Source organism: Heptranchias perlo, chromosome 15, assembly GCF_035084215.1.
Source record: "Heptranchias perlo isolate sHepPer1 chromosome 15, sHepPer1.hap1, whole genome shotgun sequence".
In the NCBI taxonomy this organism is placed as follows: Eukaryota; Metazoa; Chordata; class Chondrichthyes; order Hexanchiformes; family Hexanchidae; genus Heptranchias; species Heptranchias perlo.
The window spans coordinates 32,334,817-32,351,226 of NC_090339.1; the positions used below are offsets into that span (position 1 = coordinate 32,334,817).

General features: G+C 46.1%; 1 protein-coding gene across 2 annotated transcripts in view; it reads right to left on the reverse strand.

Moving 5' to 3' along the window:
* Nucleotides 1–15,342, reverse strand: part of LOC137332972 (probable E3 ubiquitin-protein ligase MID2) — a 201,493-nt gene extending 186,151 nt beyond the window's left edge. The window contains exon 1 of one of the 2 annotated variants that reach the window (XM_067997029.1): nucleotides 15,325–15,342. The gene's annotated coding sequence lies outside the window, so the exon portion shown is untranslated. Of the gene's footprint in view, nucleotides 1–9,138; nucleotides 9,315–15,324 lie in introns of those variants that run through there. The other variant, XM_067997027.1, reaches the window with a different exon arrangement.
* Between the last annotated feature and the right edge of the window lie 1,068 nt (nucleotides 15,343–16,410).

The window sequence follows — 16,410 nt, forward strand, 5'->3', positions numbered from 1 at the left end:
CCAGGCCAGACTGCTGCAGCCCATGTTGAGATGGTGCAGTCTGAAGCCGGGCCCTCCCGGCCCAGAGCTGCTTGAGGTCGACCTCCACAGCCACCTGCACTCTCCTCCATTGAAGGCCAGCAGCCTCCCACCACCCCCTGATCCAGCCACTGGAGATGCACCTTGTAGGAGCACTAGGATAGGTAAAGGCACATGAACAACAGGCACTGAGGGAATGCATAAGGGCGAATAGTCCAGTTTTGTTTGCATAATTTCATTTGTTAATTGATAAATGAGACTTTGAATTTGCATTTGGCGGTGGTTTTTATTTAAGCGATGAGCTGAGGGGGAAAGCAATGTGTAATCGGATGGACGGCGATTTGATTGTCTTGTGGGAGCGGACAGGTGGGGAGTGTAGGACTGTTGGTGAGTTGGGAGATGTCGTTCACATTATTGATACCGGGCAAGGATCAGGTGAGCAAGCAGTGCCCTTGCAGGCAAGGCGTGTGTTCCTTATTGTCCCCTTGCGTCTTCTTCCACTTCATCCTCCGGCTCTGGCTCCTCCCCCTCCTCCCCTTCCCCCTCCTCACCTTGTGGCTCAGGGTCTTGTCCGATCATCAGTGGAAAGGGCTGGTCCCTCATGATGGCGTGGTTGTGCAGTATGCAGCATACCACTACAAATCTTCCCATCCACTCAGTGCAGTACTGCAGGGCTCCTCCAGAACAGACCAGGCAGTGGATGTGTTGCTTCAGGAGGCCTATGGTGTGCTCCATGATGTTGCGTGTGGCAGCATGGCTCTCATTATAGGCCTGCTCTGCATGTGTGCATGCATGGTGCACTGGATTCATGAGCCACTGCATGAGGGGATAGCCCTTGTCGGCCTGTAGCCAGCCTTTGACTTACTGAGCCGGGTGAGAGATAGCTGACACGTTGGACTGCCACATAACAAAGGTGTCGTGACCTCCATGATTCGAAGCATGAGGTCGGACACCAGCTGCACGTTCAGGGAGTGGAAGCCCTTTCGGTTGACGAAAACGGCCGAGTTGATATGCAGAACACGCAAGGCAATATGCATGCAGACAATGGCACTTTCCACCATGGGGAAGCCGGCAATGTGAGCAAACCCTGGTGCTTGCTCGTTCTGCTTGTCTCTATCAAGAGGGAACGGATGAACCTGTTCCTCATCTCGTATAATGCGTCTATGACTCCCTTACGCAGCAGTGCACTGCAAACTGCGTGATGTTGCAAATATCGCCAGCAGAGGCTTGAAATGATCCAGACCTGTAGAAGTTCAGCGTCACGGTTACCTTCATAGCGACAGGCAATGCTGTTCTTGCTTTGCTCTGAGGCTGTAGTTGCGGCTGCAGCAGCTGAAAGATCTCCGTCACGACCTCCTTGGTGATCCTCAGTCATCGGATGCACTGCTCTTTGTTCATGTTGAGGTAAGAGAATTGGTTCCTGAAGACCCTCATTGGATATGGCCTCCTGCTCAGTGCACTGCGCCTCCTCCTCCTCCCTCTCCTTGCAGCTTGACCTGCTTGGCCTCTCTGCATGCTCCCAGTTGTGTTCAATGCCCAGCGGGAGCCCTAGCAGACCACCTGTGTTTGTCAGGAATCCTGTTCAACCACTGTTGTAACTTTCCGAACCATAAGGCAGTACCTGCCAAACCACTCTCAAATGTACTCTAGGAACTTTCAGTGAGTATAGGGAGCCTCAAAAAACATTTCCTATTCTACCAGCAGCCAGAAGCAATAATCCAGCAACTAACCTGCATAATCCCTTCAAATAGCACTGGTGGGGGTGTCCTCCAGCCACTGTAAAACACGTTCAGGTGTGCGTGACTAAGACAGTGTGTTGAGTGGAGGGTTAAGTTCCAAAATAGTGTCTATCGCTTTAAATCAGCATTGCACACTGTATGCATTTCTCCCTACTTTATATGCTGCCGGGTGTTCACTCTTTACCAAGATGGCGTCCGGTGCACGTCATGCTACAAATATGCGTGTGCATCCAGGACGCCATCTTGGCACGCCGGGAGGCCGCGTAGCACTGAAACAATGGGCGCTCGACAGCCCAATTTCTAGCCCTTTGTGCCCAGGTACAAGAAAGAAAAAGGGATTTCCGTGGCTTTCCCTTCTTAAATCTATTTGGTGGTGTACCTGCCTGTGTCTACAACAGGAGCAGGCAAAGGCCTCATTTTCTTCAATGTGCTGGAGTGATGTCCTGACACAGGGGTGCCTGAAGGAGCTGTCACTGGCCCTCGAGCCTAGCCACCTTTCAGATCGGAGGGTCTGAGGAAGCAAAGTGAAGATGACTAAAATAGTAAGTGGTCTTTATTCTCCCACACGACCCAACAGATCCTCAGGAGTGAATGCATTCTGACTGTTGATTTTAGACAGTAGCCAGAAGGCCATGTGGCCCAGTGCCATTACTGCTACAGGCCTTAAAGGCTGTGCCACTCCCAATTCTGGGTGCAGGCCTCTGTCAGGGAACGGCCTGTTCCAAGGGCACGCCTGGGGCCACGCAAATAGCCTGAGCCTGCAAATTTAGGTGGGTTCAGGCCAGGTCAGGTACTGTGCACTTCAGGTGCACGGTGCCAGGCAGGGGAAAGGAATATCAGAGACATAACCATCTTTTGTATTGTTTTAGCATCATATTAGCATCACATTGACCCCTGACACGGTAGGGCTCATTTAGCTGTCGGCAAGTTGAAAGTAAATCCGCTGGCTTTGCTTGGGCCGGCCAGTGGGAAGACCCAGTAAAAAACAGGTTTTCCTGTTCACCAATCTTAGCAGATCCTGCCAGTTTACTTTGGAATTGCCGCTGGCTGCACAGGGCCTACACACTGGGAGACAACGGCACTAACATAGCACTAAACCCAACATGGAAGGTGCAAACTTTTCTAGTTCTTAAATCTATCTAGTGGGATGCCTGCCTCACTCAGTTAATCAAGAGTTAATATTTTGCTTCCTTGCAGTGACGGGCTCCCCTTTAATGGTGGGAATCTTGTCGACAACCCACACTGCATGGGAAATGACCCCTGACCCAGGAAAATGGGGTGGAGTTGCAGGCCCTTAAATCTTGCCGTGAGACCCAATTTCCTGCCCAGCCTTAGCCGATGTTATGATTTCTGATTTCAGTTTGCAGGACACTCAGCCATACTGACAGATATTGAGTAGTTATAATAGGGATTCAGATAAATCAATGATAAGCAAACTATTTACAAGTTAAATGGAGTCAGCATTCATGAATAATTCAGTCCCAGGAATGGATGAGCCTACAGCACCAGACTGGGTGGAAAGATGTTAATGTTGGGAGATTGAATACTCTCCCAGTTTGGGTATCCAGTGTCAGTATCAAACTCCCTTAGACCTCTGCCTCCATATTATGCCTTCAATGCCTACTATCCCCTCCATGCAGTTCAAAGCATGGGGGCCAAAACTGGGTGGCCCTTATGGCACACTTCCACCATAAGTCTGGCAGAAGCATGTCAGAAGGGGTTGGAAATTAGATCAGGACCCAGAATCGCAGGTCCTGGCTTTTCCTGCCAGTTTCCACAGGGCCTTGTTTGAGATGGAATCTCCACCAACCCCAAAGAACGATACCAGTGTCAGGGGTGAAATGGCCAAGAGATGGGGACTCCAGGTCGGGAATTTCTTCATCCTCAGCCTGGCAAAGCAGCAGCGGACTGGTACGCTGAGTGAGAGGAGGTGTACCAGTCTGCCTGCTGGCATTCATGTACCCACCTGGAGGTCCAGGGTTGGTTTGTGGCCCAATCCCCCCAAAGATTGAAAATACTTTACTGTAATTTTAAGGGGAGCTAATGGGATACTGATAGTTGTCAGCCTTCCAGGATTGTCCTGGAGTCTCCAAGCATTGAAGATTAATCTCCAGGACACTGCTGGGAGCAACCCAGGAGAAAAATCACAGGGGTATTAAAAAAAAATGTTTCATTTTCTTTGAACATTTTCATTTATTAGTTGTAAAAATATTGGAGATGGGAAAAAAAGGCTGTTTGACTGACAGTCAAGGTGAATCCAATTGGGTAACAAAGAGTCTGTTCGCTTTCCAATTGGCGTGGGAAGGCAGTGCGCCTGGAGGATGGACCAATGGCGGGAGTGTGGGGGTGGGACAGTTTGAGGCAGGGGGTCATGTGATGAAACTTCCAGGTATACACTCAACCAGAGTTGGCAACCCTAGGCACTGAGGGTATCTTTCTGGGGGGTGGGTAGGTGTTGTCCCAGCACCTTCCCACAGAGTAGGCATCCGATGCCAAAATTTTCAGCGTTCCCCTCTGACAGGTGCCTGAGATGTACCCCTAGTAGAGCAGGCACCAGCCTGGATTATATAAATGGGGTGTCCTCCCTCTGACCCTCCATACTTTGGCAGTGTCAGTACCAGAGGTCACAGGTGAGTGTACCCCAAATATTCTTAGCCCAAGATTTATTACAGTATTTTTTTGTCATCTGTATATATGTGAAAAATATCAACAATTTATTCTGTGCTCATCAAACTGAGTTGTCAGTGCTGGAGATCAGGGCACTTTTCTACTTTTTGACCCTAAAGGTTGATTTTAGCCCTACCCGCCCAGTGGAAACCAGGATGGTAGACAGTTAAAATCAATCAGGTGACTTACCCGCCGATTTCCCGCCTGGATTTCTCCATCTTTGATCGTAACCCGCTCTTCTGAGCAGGCGGCAAAGGCACCTGAAGCTGGCAGGTCCTTCTTTAAATATGTAAATTAGGATCCTGTGCTGATCAGGGGAGTATAGAACTGAAAGAAACACCCACAGGACCTATATGTAAGTCCATAAAAAGTTAAGAGCCCTCACCAGATAGGACTGCCCACCACTACCTTATATGAAGTAGGCATGTAAACTACTCATTGAATATCATAGTCTTCACTTCCCATCAGATAATATTATGGTACTTTGAATAGTTACCAACAGGGAAAACAATATCAGTGGTGAGTATCTATAATTCTTTCATCAGAATGTGGCTGCAAATTTCATATCTACAGAAGTACATCTATTATGGGCTGCAACATGGCATCTAGCTGCCAATATATGTGTCTCAGATAATTTGAACTTCGGAACCTACCTGGGCCGCTTCTGGCTTTGATCCTGGTCTTACCGCCAACTTGCCTGCGGAGGGCGGCCTCGACGCTCCTGAAAACCAGGGAGTTAAAATGGCGAACTCTGTGGGAACGCAGCGGGTAGCGCCAAGCTGACATTTTAACCCCTTGCCCGCACCATTCCCGCCGCGCGGGCAGGGTTAAAATTGGGGCTCTAGTGTTGCGGCATCCACAACAACAACAGTGCTGAGTGGGGTAGGGAGTAAAAGGGGAGGGAAAATCAGGAGACAGTTGGGTTATTGAACTGCTATTCTTAGAGCATCAAGCAGAGCATGGGCAGGGTGGGGGGGAGACAATATCACTATCACCAATAGAGGGTCTATCAAATTATCGGAAAGTTGGTCATAAGAGATAGTTGAACAAATGGTTGCTCCATTTTCCTGTCCCATTTTCTCCACTATTCCTGAAGGCACTGATTCTTGCTGGAGTGTAGATCCACAGTGCTGGCAGCTCTCAGAGTGGGCATTCTCCATGTGTGAGCCTAAACAGTGAGTGTGAGCAGGACATTCAACCATGGAGGGCATCGCAGTGAGCCCTATCCTGTCCTCACTCATTGCCCACAATCATTTTATAGCAGGGGTCACTGGATAGTGATTAGGAGCTGCAATGCCATTTCTTCCCCCAGCCCCAACCCATCAATGCTGAGGTCAATTGTATGGCCCAAACAGCTACCCAAACTGAGATCAAACCAGAATTTTCCTGGTTTTAGGCTCAGTACTACATTGAACAGTACACTTACCAGTTGAACAATTTTATTGAACAGTTTGTTTTCCTTTGGAAATTGAACATTTCAGTATTTACAATTCATTCAATAATGAATATATACTTGATAACTAGTGTGCAGAATTTCATTCAGATCTTTTCAGGTGAGCGAGAGGAGGGGGAAGGTTGGGACAGACCTACTGGGATACGAGAGTTTGTTTGTTTCTTTGAATTTCCAGCAAGATGACAGCAAAGAATCAGAAACTGATTGGACCAATTGCTGAAGATCTCTGTGTGTGGGCTCGTCCAGTTCAGATAAAAATGATTAAATTTGTCTGCCTTTAGTCAAATGTGACAGATGGATTAGGCTGATCAAAGAACTGTGATTCCATAAACGTGTGCAAAGACTGATAACAGGTTCAGTGCTGGCAAATTCATACAGTGCAATATGTTATATTTAATAGATCAGACAAACAGCAATTCTGACTCAGACAGTATTGACTGTCCCAGTACTGATTATGTCTACAATAGGACTGATACTCCTAGTACTGACTGCATCTACAACAGGGCTAACTTTGCTGACACTGATCAAACCCCGATTTTAACCTGGGTGGGAGTGCAGCCGGAGTGGGTGGGCAGTGCAGTAGTGGCATAAAAACAGAAAATACCCAGGCACAGTGAGTGGTGATCTTATACAAAGGAGCCCCACGGGGCTTAGACAGGCTAGTTGTTAAAGCTACCAAAATGACCATGGAAACTCACTTCTAGCACATTATGCCATTTATGAGGCTTTAATGTGCCAGAGGCAAGTTTGCTCGATTTTTAACCTAGTAACAACGTTAATAGCGGTGTGAGTGTGTAAGGTAGTGAGGCAATTCAGGGCCTTATTGTTCCTTCTGTGTGATCCCCCCAGTGACAGGACTAAGTGAGATGACTGGTTGCTATATATCTTTGAGAAAAGCTGGCAGCAAGCAGGATTAGAGGCAGAAGAGGCACAGGTAAGTTCTTTACTAAACATGCTAAACAGGAATACCCTCCTGGCCCCATAAGGAAACCTCGGGCCTCCTCTGCCCCGGGATTCTCCCCTCTCCCTCGACTGTGATGGTGTTGGACCCTCCCTCCTCCTCACTTACCATACCGGGAACCGTTTCTCTGGTGGCCCACAGCCGGGTGATTTCCTGCTCCTGCCCACCGGCCTCTATGTCATCCCTTCTGGCTTCAGGCAGGAGTCAGCGTGGAGAAACTAAAATGAGGCCGGGAGTTAAAATGGCCCCAGCCTCACACCACAGAGGGCCAGGCGGATTGCCACCCACATCGGCCACACTTACGCCCCAGGTTAAAATCAGGGTTTGTGTGTCTTACACTGCCCAAGTTATTTTTATCTTTCACGTGCTTCTCCAAATATCTCTGGCCCTAGCCTGGTCTCCCCTCCCCCCCTCTATAAAACACCATTGAATATCTGCAAGTCAGAGAGAGTATTTCACTTCCTGGACTTGGACAGCTACCAGTGTCTGGATCTTTTTCCTAATTAACCACCTCACCTAAATCTCCCAGCTCCACCAACCTTTCAATCATCCTGTCAATGCCACACGGGTCAAGATCTCAGTAAGACGTTTCTCACAAACAGTAATAAAATAGCCAGATCCTGCCTGCTCCCCCTAAAATCTGACCTTAAAAAGTTTCCCAAAAATCAATCATTGCCATTCCCCTTCTTGAGTAGTAATACCCCACCACGCCTAACTGTCTGTTCATCTCTCTGCTTGAATGCAATGTGATTTAAAGTGTGCCATGTCTGATTTCCATTTGTAATCCCTGCAAGAGATTTTTTTTTTACTTATGGTTCCATCATTATACAATTTCCTTCTGCCTCTCCACCTCACAGGGTTTATGGTGGAAATGTCTGTTTACAGGAAGCCTCAGCTCTTATTCCGTTTAATGGAAAGCAGGTCAGTCACAGAAACTCCAGGAGAAACTTCCCGGGCACAGGCCCAGCCTTTAATTCACATCCAAATCTGTTCTCCTTCATCAGGTAAGTATTGTGAGATCTTGGACAGGTGGCCAAATGGAGCAACTTGGGGTAGTAAAATAATTTCTCTTAGAAATTATACTGCTATTCTTGGGAAGGAAGAATTGAATTGGTGAACCCTGCTCCAGGGTTATGCAACTCCTGCTATCTGATCTCACAACAGCATCATTAATATGAGTAGCCCACATGGCCCAGACACTCCTTCCACCCTGGTTTAATGAGGAAGTGTCTTTTTTCAACTCTTTCTTTCATTTTCCCTGCCCTTCTCCTGAAGGAACTGACTCTCAATGTGGTACAATTCAACAGGTGCTGGCAGTCCTCCAGTACCTCACCTAATTAGCTGTTCTTTATGTGTGAGCCTAAACAAAGAGTGTCGGCAGGCTCATCAATTGTTGGGGGCATCATGACTGTGCCCAATCCTGTCCTTATTTACATAGACACACGTGCATTTTCCAGCAAGGGTTATTGGATAGTGGCAAACCTGGCTCATTTTTACCCTTCATAGCTGAGGTGGGGGGGGGGGATACTGAAGTAACTGTAGTAACCCCTACTACCACCTGAGCTCAGATCAGCTAGCTGTATAGAGCAGCAGGGTGTCTGCTGATCTGTATGGCCCTGTACTACAGTATGCAGTGCATTCACCTACAGAGCATCAGGGACTTTACAAGAGGAAATTTTGAGGGGGGGGGGGGTGGGTGTGGGGGGGAGACAGTGGGTGAAAATACAAAATTATAACAGAGAACATATTAATATCTAATTTTCAAAAACACCCCAATACTGTTGCATAGTTCAAACTCATACAATTTAAAATTAGCCTCCTCACCATCAAATGAGAGCACATTGTTCCACAATCACTGTGGTCCACACAATCTGTTAGTAGCACAGAAGTACCTTTGCACTGGCTACAAATGTGCAGAAAGCCACTAAGTAACTAAGGCCACAACATGCAATTTAAATGCAGAATACAATCTTTCCTTCAAACATCCTGCCTCACTTGATAAATCTCTTTCATTCGTGCTGAAAGATGAAAATCTTACCGGCATCTCAATATCAAATTCCACTTTAAAAGGATTATATATATGGTTTTGCCCATACAAGAATGTTAAGCCATCGAAATACAGAAGTAACATTCTCATATGTGCCTTTAATAAGCCTCTTGCTGCTAAAAAGTATTTCACAAAATATTTCAAAGTTTTCACCAAGTAACGCAGGGACTCTGGAGAAGCCCAACAACAATTGAATCTTTAACACACCATCTGTGGTGTAGCTTTCTCCATTCTTTCATTCTTTAGGTCTTACCTTCCATCCGTCAGTGTCACTTCCCTTGCCGACAGTCTCTGTTTATCTCTCCGTCTTTGTATCTCTTTCTCCTCCGATGCCTAGCTCGCACCAATGTGAATGAAGCTCAGTCCCTCTCCTGCGCTCCAGTCTCTCCGTGCAAGAGCTTTTCAAACTGTGCTCACTCACTCTACTCTCTCCACCACCCCCCCCTCACTCCCTCCCTCCAATCTCACCAGCAAATAGCAAGGCGGGAGCAGAGATACACAGCCCAGAGCTCAGCGGCCAGTTTCCCAGGGGACACGTGACTAAAGCTGCCAGAATGACTTTCATCTCACAAGCAGCTGGGATCAATTAAAATGCTGCTTCACTGCAGTTGGCTGGGCCACGGATATCCTCCCACCCTCCGCTGATTGCCTTTCCTAGTTCCAGCTCAGTAGGAAGCACCAACATTCTTTGTGCTATTAATCCAACTGTCTGGAAACACTCTGGGTAGTGGAAAAACAATGGAATTTTCTTGTTGCTATATATGGTCACACGCCATCCACTTTAACACTTTCGTAGGAAATCAATTCTTGAGCTGTTATCAATCTAGATTTTAAAAGAGATTCTACTGAGGTAAGCAATTGGCTGGAACAGAGTCAAATCAATAGGAGAAATATCTATATTTCTAGATTATCAGAGGTTACTTTATTTCTAATTTTTTTTACATTTTCCCCTTCAGTTCTCCTGTTCCACTTACTCTGGCTGGAATTCTCGCCTTTGAGTCAGACGGCTCGTGGGTTCAAACCCCACTCCAGAGACTTGAGCACATACTCTAGGCTAACACTACAATGCAGTAGTGAGAGAGTGTTGCACTGTCAGATGCCTTTTGGATGCAACATTAAATCGAGACCCCATCGGCTCTCTCGTGTGAATGTAAAAGATCCCATGGCAGTATTCGAAGAAGAGCAGGAGAGGTATCCCTCAACCATCACTTAAAAAAACAGGTTATCTGGTGATTATCTCATTGCTAGTTGTGAGTCTTTGTTGTGTCACAATTTGGCTGCCACTTTTCCTAAATTACAACTGTGACTACACTTCAAAAGTACTTAATTGGCTGTAAAGTGCTTCGGGATGTCCTGAGGTTGTGAAAGGTGCGATATAAATGTAAGTTCTTTCCTTTTTGGGTACAGTTCCATGGGCTTTCCCAAAACTTGCCCAAATGGGCATTCTTCATGGATGTACCTATTCAACCATTAGAGGCATCACAAACAAGCCTGATCGTGTTCTTATATGATACCTACACACATGTAATTTCCTGCAGATCAGTAAGGGAATTTTTCCCTTCCCAGGGCTACTGATGCTGATTGTAGCACCTGACCTGAACTCAGCACAGACTGGTTTCATTGTCATTTGTGGGATTTATACATCTGGTTAAATGAAGGTACATACAAGGTTACACACTATTCACATAATCATGCATTTTATATATCCAGATAAACCATGGTATAAATATACTCAAGTGCAACTCATTAATTCACAGACACATAGTAACAGGTATATAAATAGCTGCATACAGTTATGTAGCACTATGTATAACTGGGGCTGAGGTCATTTTGCAAAGGATATAGGCTGAACACAGAGAAGAAGGTTTAGGGCCTCATGATCACTAGACATGGGCAGCAGAGAGATTGTTTGGAGTTTGGGTGGGTAGATGGTGACTGCTTATTCTCTGCCATTCTTGACTGTCTGAAAGTTTTTCATCATCTATAGCAGAGGTTTTTATAATCTCCACTAAAACATTGGACATAAGGCTGGGTTGGTTTAAGCTTTTGTCTTCATGGGCCCTATGAGTGGATATCATGGAGCCTCACAGAATCATAGAATGATTGCAGTACATAAGTAGGCCATTCAGCTCGCCAGGTCTGCACCTGTGTTTTTCTCCACATGAGCTACAATGTCTAATCCCTCTCGCCTGCTCGCTTACATCATTTTAATTATTCCTTTTTTGCAAGAAACTATTTATTTCCTTTTCAAATAATTTATGAACTCTGCTTTGACAACGCTTTGTGGCACAGAATTCCACATTCTAACCTCCCTCTGTGTAAAGCCATTTTTATAAGCTGCTTTAATTCTTTTTGTAATTATCTTAAATTTGTGCTCTCTTGTTACTATTTCACCAGCAAGTGGAAACAATCTATCACTATTTACCGAATCATAATTCTTCATAACCTTGAAGACCTCAATCAGGTCACTGCTTAACCTTGTCAGTTCGAGTGAAAAAGAAACCCCGTCAAATCTTTCTTCATAAGTGTAGCTGCTCATCCCTCGAAACATCCTAGAAAACATATGCTGCACATTTTCATTAGTTTTATATCTTTCCTATAATGAGGTGTGAAGAACTGCACATAACACTCTAACTGTGGTCTAACTAAGGTCTTGTACAACTTCATCATTATTGCCTTGCTTTTGTATTCTCTGGCTTAGAAATTTGGAATGCCTATTTTTGGGCACTCGGGGTAGTGGCGGGGGTTGGGGTGCCGGGGTGCAGGGTGTTTGGCAAATGGTGAGGGTGTCGGGGAGCATGGAGTCGTGGGGCAGGGAGATCTGGAGTCGCGGGGGCTGGGGCTGGGAGATCGGGGGTCAGGGATCTCAGGGCTGGAGTGTGGGAGATCGGGGTTCGGGGATATCAGAGCCAAGGTGGGGGGAGGGGGGTGTCGGGAGTGGCGGCAATCGGGTCCTTTCATGTGGATTGGGAGGAGCACACCTGCTCCTCTTGGCTCCACATTCAGGTAAATTACTTACCTTCTTTGCTGCAGGCGTTTTGTAGGGCTGGTTTCCCTGAGCGTGGACCGCGATGGCGCTGGCTGCCTCAGGGCAAACCAATATTGGAGTAGGGACCTCAAGCATGCATTAGGCCTCTTATTTGAATTTGCAAAGAACCTGACGCCTACTTCAGGTGTGGGTAAAGGACACCTCTTGTTTGTCCTTACCCGACATGGCGGGCGGCGCAATTTCTGCCTGCCATTTTTGAGCCATAGCAGGAGGCATACTGCCTGATAATGCCTGATAAATGAGCACTACGCAGCCCAATTTCTAGGCCTCTAAAACCATGGAATCCATTTGCCTTTGTTATGGCCTTGTCTACTTGTGTAAATAATTTTAATGCTTTTGTAGCTGCACTCCAAGGTCACTCTGCTCCTTTTTTTTATTCGTTCATTGGATGGGCGTCGCTGGCGAGGCCGGCATTTATTGCCCATCCCTAATTGCCCTTGAGAAGGTGGTAGTGAGCCGCCTTCTCAAACCGTTGCAGTCAGTGTGGTGAAGGTTGTCCTATAGTGCTGTTAGAAAGGGAGTTCCAGGATTTTGACCCAGCAACGATGAAGGAACGGCGATATATTTCCAAGTCGGGATGGTGTGTGACTTGGAGGGGAATGTGCAGGTGGTGTTGTTCCCATGTACTTGCTGCTCTTGTCCTTCTAGGTGGTAGAGGTCGCTGGTTTGGGAGGTGCTGTCGAAGAAGCCTTGGCGAGTTGCTGTATTCCATCCTGTGGATGGTACATACTGCAGCCATTGTGCTCCGGTAGTGAAGGGAGTGAATGTTTAGGGTGGTGGATGGGGTGCCAATCAAGCAGGCTGCCTTGTCCTGGATGGTGTCGAGCTTCTTGAGTGTTGTTGGAGCTGCACTCATCCAGGCAAATGGAGAGTATTCCATCACACTCCTGACTTGTGCCTTGTAGATGGTGGAAAGGCTTTGGGGAGTCAGGAGGTGAGTCACTCACCGCAGAATACCTAGCCTCTGACCTGCTCTTGTAGCCACAGTGTTTAGATGGCTGGTCCAGTTAAGTTTTTGGTCAATGGTGACCCCCAGGATGCTGATGGTGGGGGATTTGGCGATGGTAATGCCATTGAATGTCAAGGGGAGGTGGTTTGACTCTCTCTTGTTGGAGATGTTCATTGCCTGGCACTTGTCTGGCGCGAATGTTACTTGCCACTTATGAGCCCAAGCCTGGATGTTGTCCAGGTCTTGCTGCATGCGGGCTCGGACTGCTTCATTATTTGAGGGGTTGCGAATGGAACTGAACACTGCGCAATCATCAGCGAACATCCCCATTTCTGACCTTATGATGGAGGGAAGGTCATTGATGAAGCAGCTGAAGATGGTTGGGCCTAGAACAATGCCCTGAGGAACTCCTGCAGCAATGCCCTGGGGCTGAGATGATTGGCCTCCCATAACCACTACTATCTTCCTTTGTGCTAGGTATGACTCCAGCCACTGGAGAGTTTTCCCCCTAATTCCCATTGACTTCAATTTTACTAGGGCTCCTTGGTGCCACATTCGGTCAAATGCTTCCTTGATGTCAAGGACATTCACTCTCACCTCACCTCTGGAATTCAGCTCTTTTGTCCATGTTTGGACCAAGGCTGTAATGAGGTCTGGAGCCGAGTGGTCCTGGCGGAACCCAAACTGAGCATCGGTGAGCAGGTTATTGGTGAGTAAGTGCCGCTTGATAGCACTGCCGACGACACCTTCCATCACTTTGCTGATGATTGAGAGTAGACTGGTGGGGCAGTAATTGGTTGGTTTGGATTTGTCCTGCTTTTTGTGGACAGGACATACCTGGGCAATTTTCCACATTGTCGGGTAGATGCCAGTGTTGTAGCTGTACTGGAACAGTTTGGCTAGAGGCGCGGCTAATTCTGGAGCACAAGACTTCAGCATTACAGCCGGGATGTTGTCGGGGCCCATAGCCTTTGCTGTATCCATTTAAGGCATATTTGCTTTCCATATTCTTATACTGAACTGCATCTGCCACCTATCTGCCCATCCTGCTGCAAGTGAAGTAAGGCGAATATGGATATAATTTCCTTGTTTAACTATGTCCCTTTTTTGAAGAGAGGAATCACATATTCTACCCTTCAGTCCCCTGGCACAAATTTTCTTCCCACAGAATTTTGGAAAATTATAGTCAGAGCCTCCATTACTTTTTCCGTAACTTCCCTCATGATCTTTGGATGTAAACTGTCAGGCCTCTGTGATTTGTCTACCTCAAGTTTGAGTAATATCAGCTCCATTTCAATAATAGGCTCCAATTTTAACCTAACCTGCCCAGTGGGAATGGGGCAAGTTTGGGTTTGTTTTAGACCCTGCCCAATGTTACTCTCCACTGAAGAGTAAAATTGGACGGGATGTAAAACAGACATCCGACCTGAACCCAACCCATTCCCGCCGGGTGGGTTGAGTTAAAGTCGGGGCTATAACCTCTGGGAATTCTTCTACACCCATCTCTGGTAGCTGTACAATCTAAATCTCTACCACGTCTGTGAAAACTGCGGCCAAGTACTTATTTAGTATTACTGCCATTCCCTCACACTCCACGACAAGCTTACCTCCTTCATCTCTTAACAGCTGTCACGTTCTTGAGTTTTTCACACTGGTCACATTCATAACAATGAGGAGTCTACCTTTTGTGGCCAAATATCTAGTTAACCAACAGTGAGATCCAAGGATCATAACAGAGAACCCTTACTCTGTACACCAACTATTGGAATGTATCACTTGCTGCCACGTGATCTCCTCTCTTTGATGAGCTGACTGAATACGCAAACTGAGACTAAGGCTTTTTGCAATTTCTCTCACTCTTTAACTCAGAAACATCGCTCCTAATATTTCCCTGATGCTGACAGCTTTATTTTTAAAGGAAAGAGAAACAAGTTGCTCATTGACATGATAATGCTTCATATTGTAACAATTAAGATCAGGGCATGCTATGGGGAAGGGAAATGGGAGAAATGCCTAAAGGGGCCCAACAGTGCTCCCTCCAGGGATTTGTAGTCCTTGATTTTAAACTCCTTCCTTTCCCAGTACAAAGCACTTCTGATAAAAGTCAATAGCTCCCAAAAAGCACTGTTTGCCCACCTGCTTAAATAAATGTAATGTTTTTTGCACTATCGCTAAACTTATCACAATCTCTAATAATGTATTGAGAACAGATTTTACCCATTACAGAAGAGAAAAATACACAATCAATGGAACCAGAGAGCTGGTTCATGACCCCAGGGGCTTATACAAGGGGGTGTTAATAAAAAGAAACTTAATAGATTTATCCAGCAATTAAACAACAACAGCGTTAAAAACAACCCTTTCCAAATCTCCAAGTCCACAACATTCAAACAGAACAAACAAGTGAATAAGTAACATAAATCCAAGTAGGTCTGAGTTACCTGGGCTTCGTGCTGAATGACCAGAGCTTGGGGGCCGCAAGTTGGACACGTCTGACAAAATGGGCTCACGTGAGGGATGATGATGCTCTGGTGCTGCTGTAATCTGCCAAAACACGTGGAAGAATTCACAGCTGCCATTGATAAAGCTATCCTAAGATAAATCTAGAGCAGTTGCTTTAAAAGTGACTGTCTTTCAGAAAAGTCTTTGGCAACCTTATTGTTGTGTAGAGAGAGAGAAGTAAAGCTTTTTTTTAAATCGTTAAGAGATGCAATTATGGTGTGTTTCAACACAATTTACATCATCACATTGTTTGTAGACAAGCAGAAAATGGTTTGTGACATACTCTATCATGAAGACAGTAAGACCATACGGTTTTAATATCTTCTGCCAGGCACTGAATTGGTGTAATTCAATTAAGTATTACATTAGAGTTATCCACCTGCACTCCCAGTTGGGATTTTGAAACAGAAGGAGAGTAACAGACTTCAAGAAGACACAGACAGGCTGGTGGAATGGGTGGACACATGGCAGATGAAATTTAACGCAGGGAAGTGCAAAATGATACATTTTGGCAGGTAGAACGAGGAGAGGCAATATAAACTAAATGGTACAATTCTAAAGGGGGTGCAGGAGCAGAGAGACCTGTGGGTATATGTGCACAAATCTTTGAAGGTGGCGGGACAGGTTGAAAAAGCGATTAAAAAAGCATTCAGGATCCTGGACTTTCTAAATAGAAGCATAGAGTACAAAAGCAAGGAAGTTATGTTGAACCTTTATAAAACACTGGTTCGGCCACAACTGGAGCATTGTGTCCAATTCTGGGCATCATACTTTAGGAAGGATGTGAAGGACTTAGAGAGGGTGCAGAAAAGATTTACTAGAATGGTTTCAGGGATGAGGGACTTCAGTTATGTGGATAGACTGGAGAAGCTGGGGTTGTTCTCCTGAGAGCAGAGAAGGTTGAGAGGAGATTCGATAGAAGTGTTCAAAATCATGAAGGGTCTAGATAAAATAAATAAAGAGAAACTGTTCCCATTGGTGGAAAGGTCGTGAACCAGAGGACACAGATTTAAGGTGATTGGCAA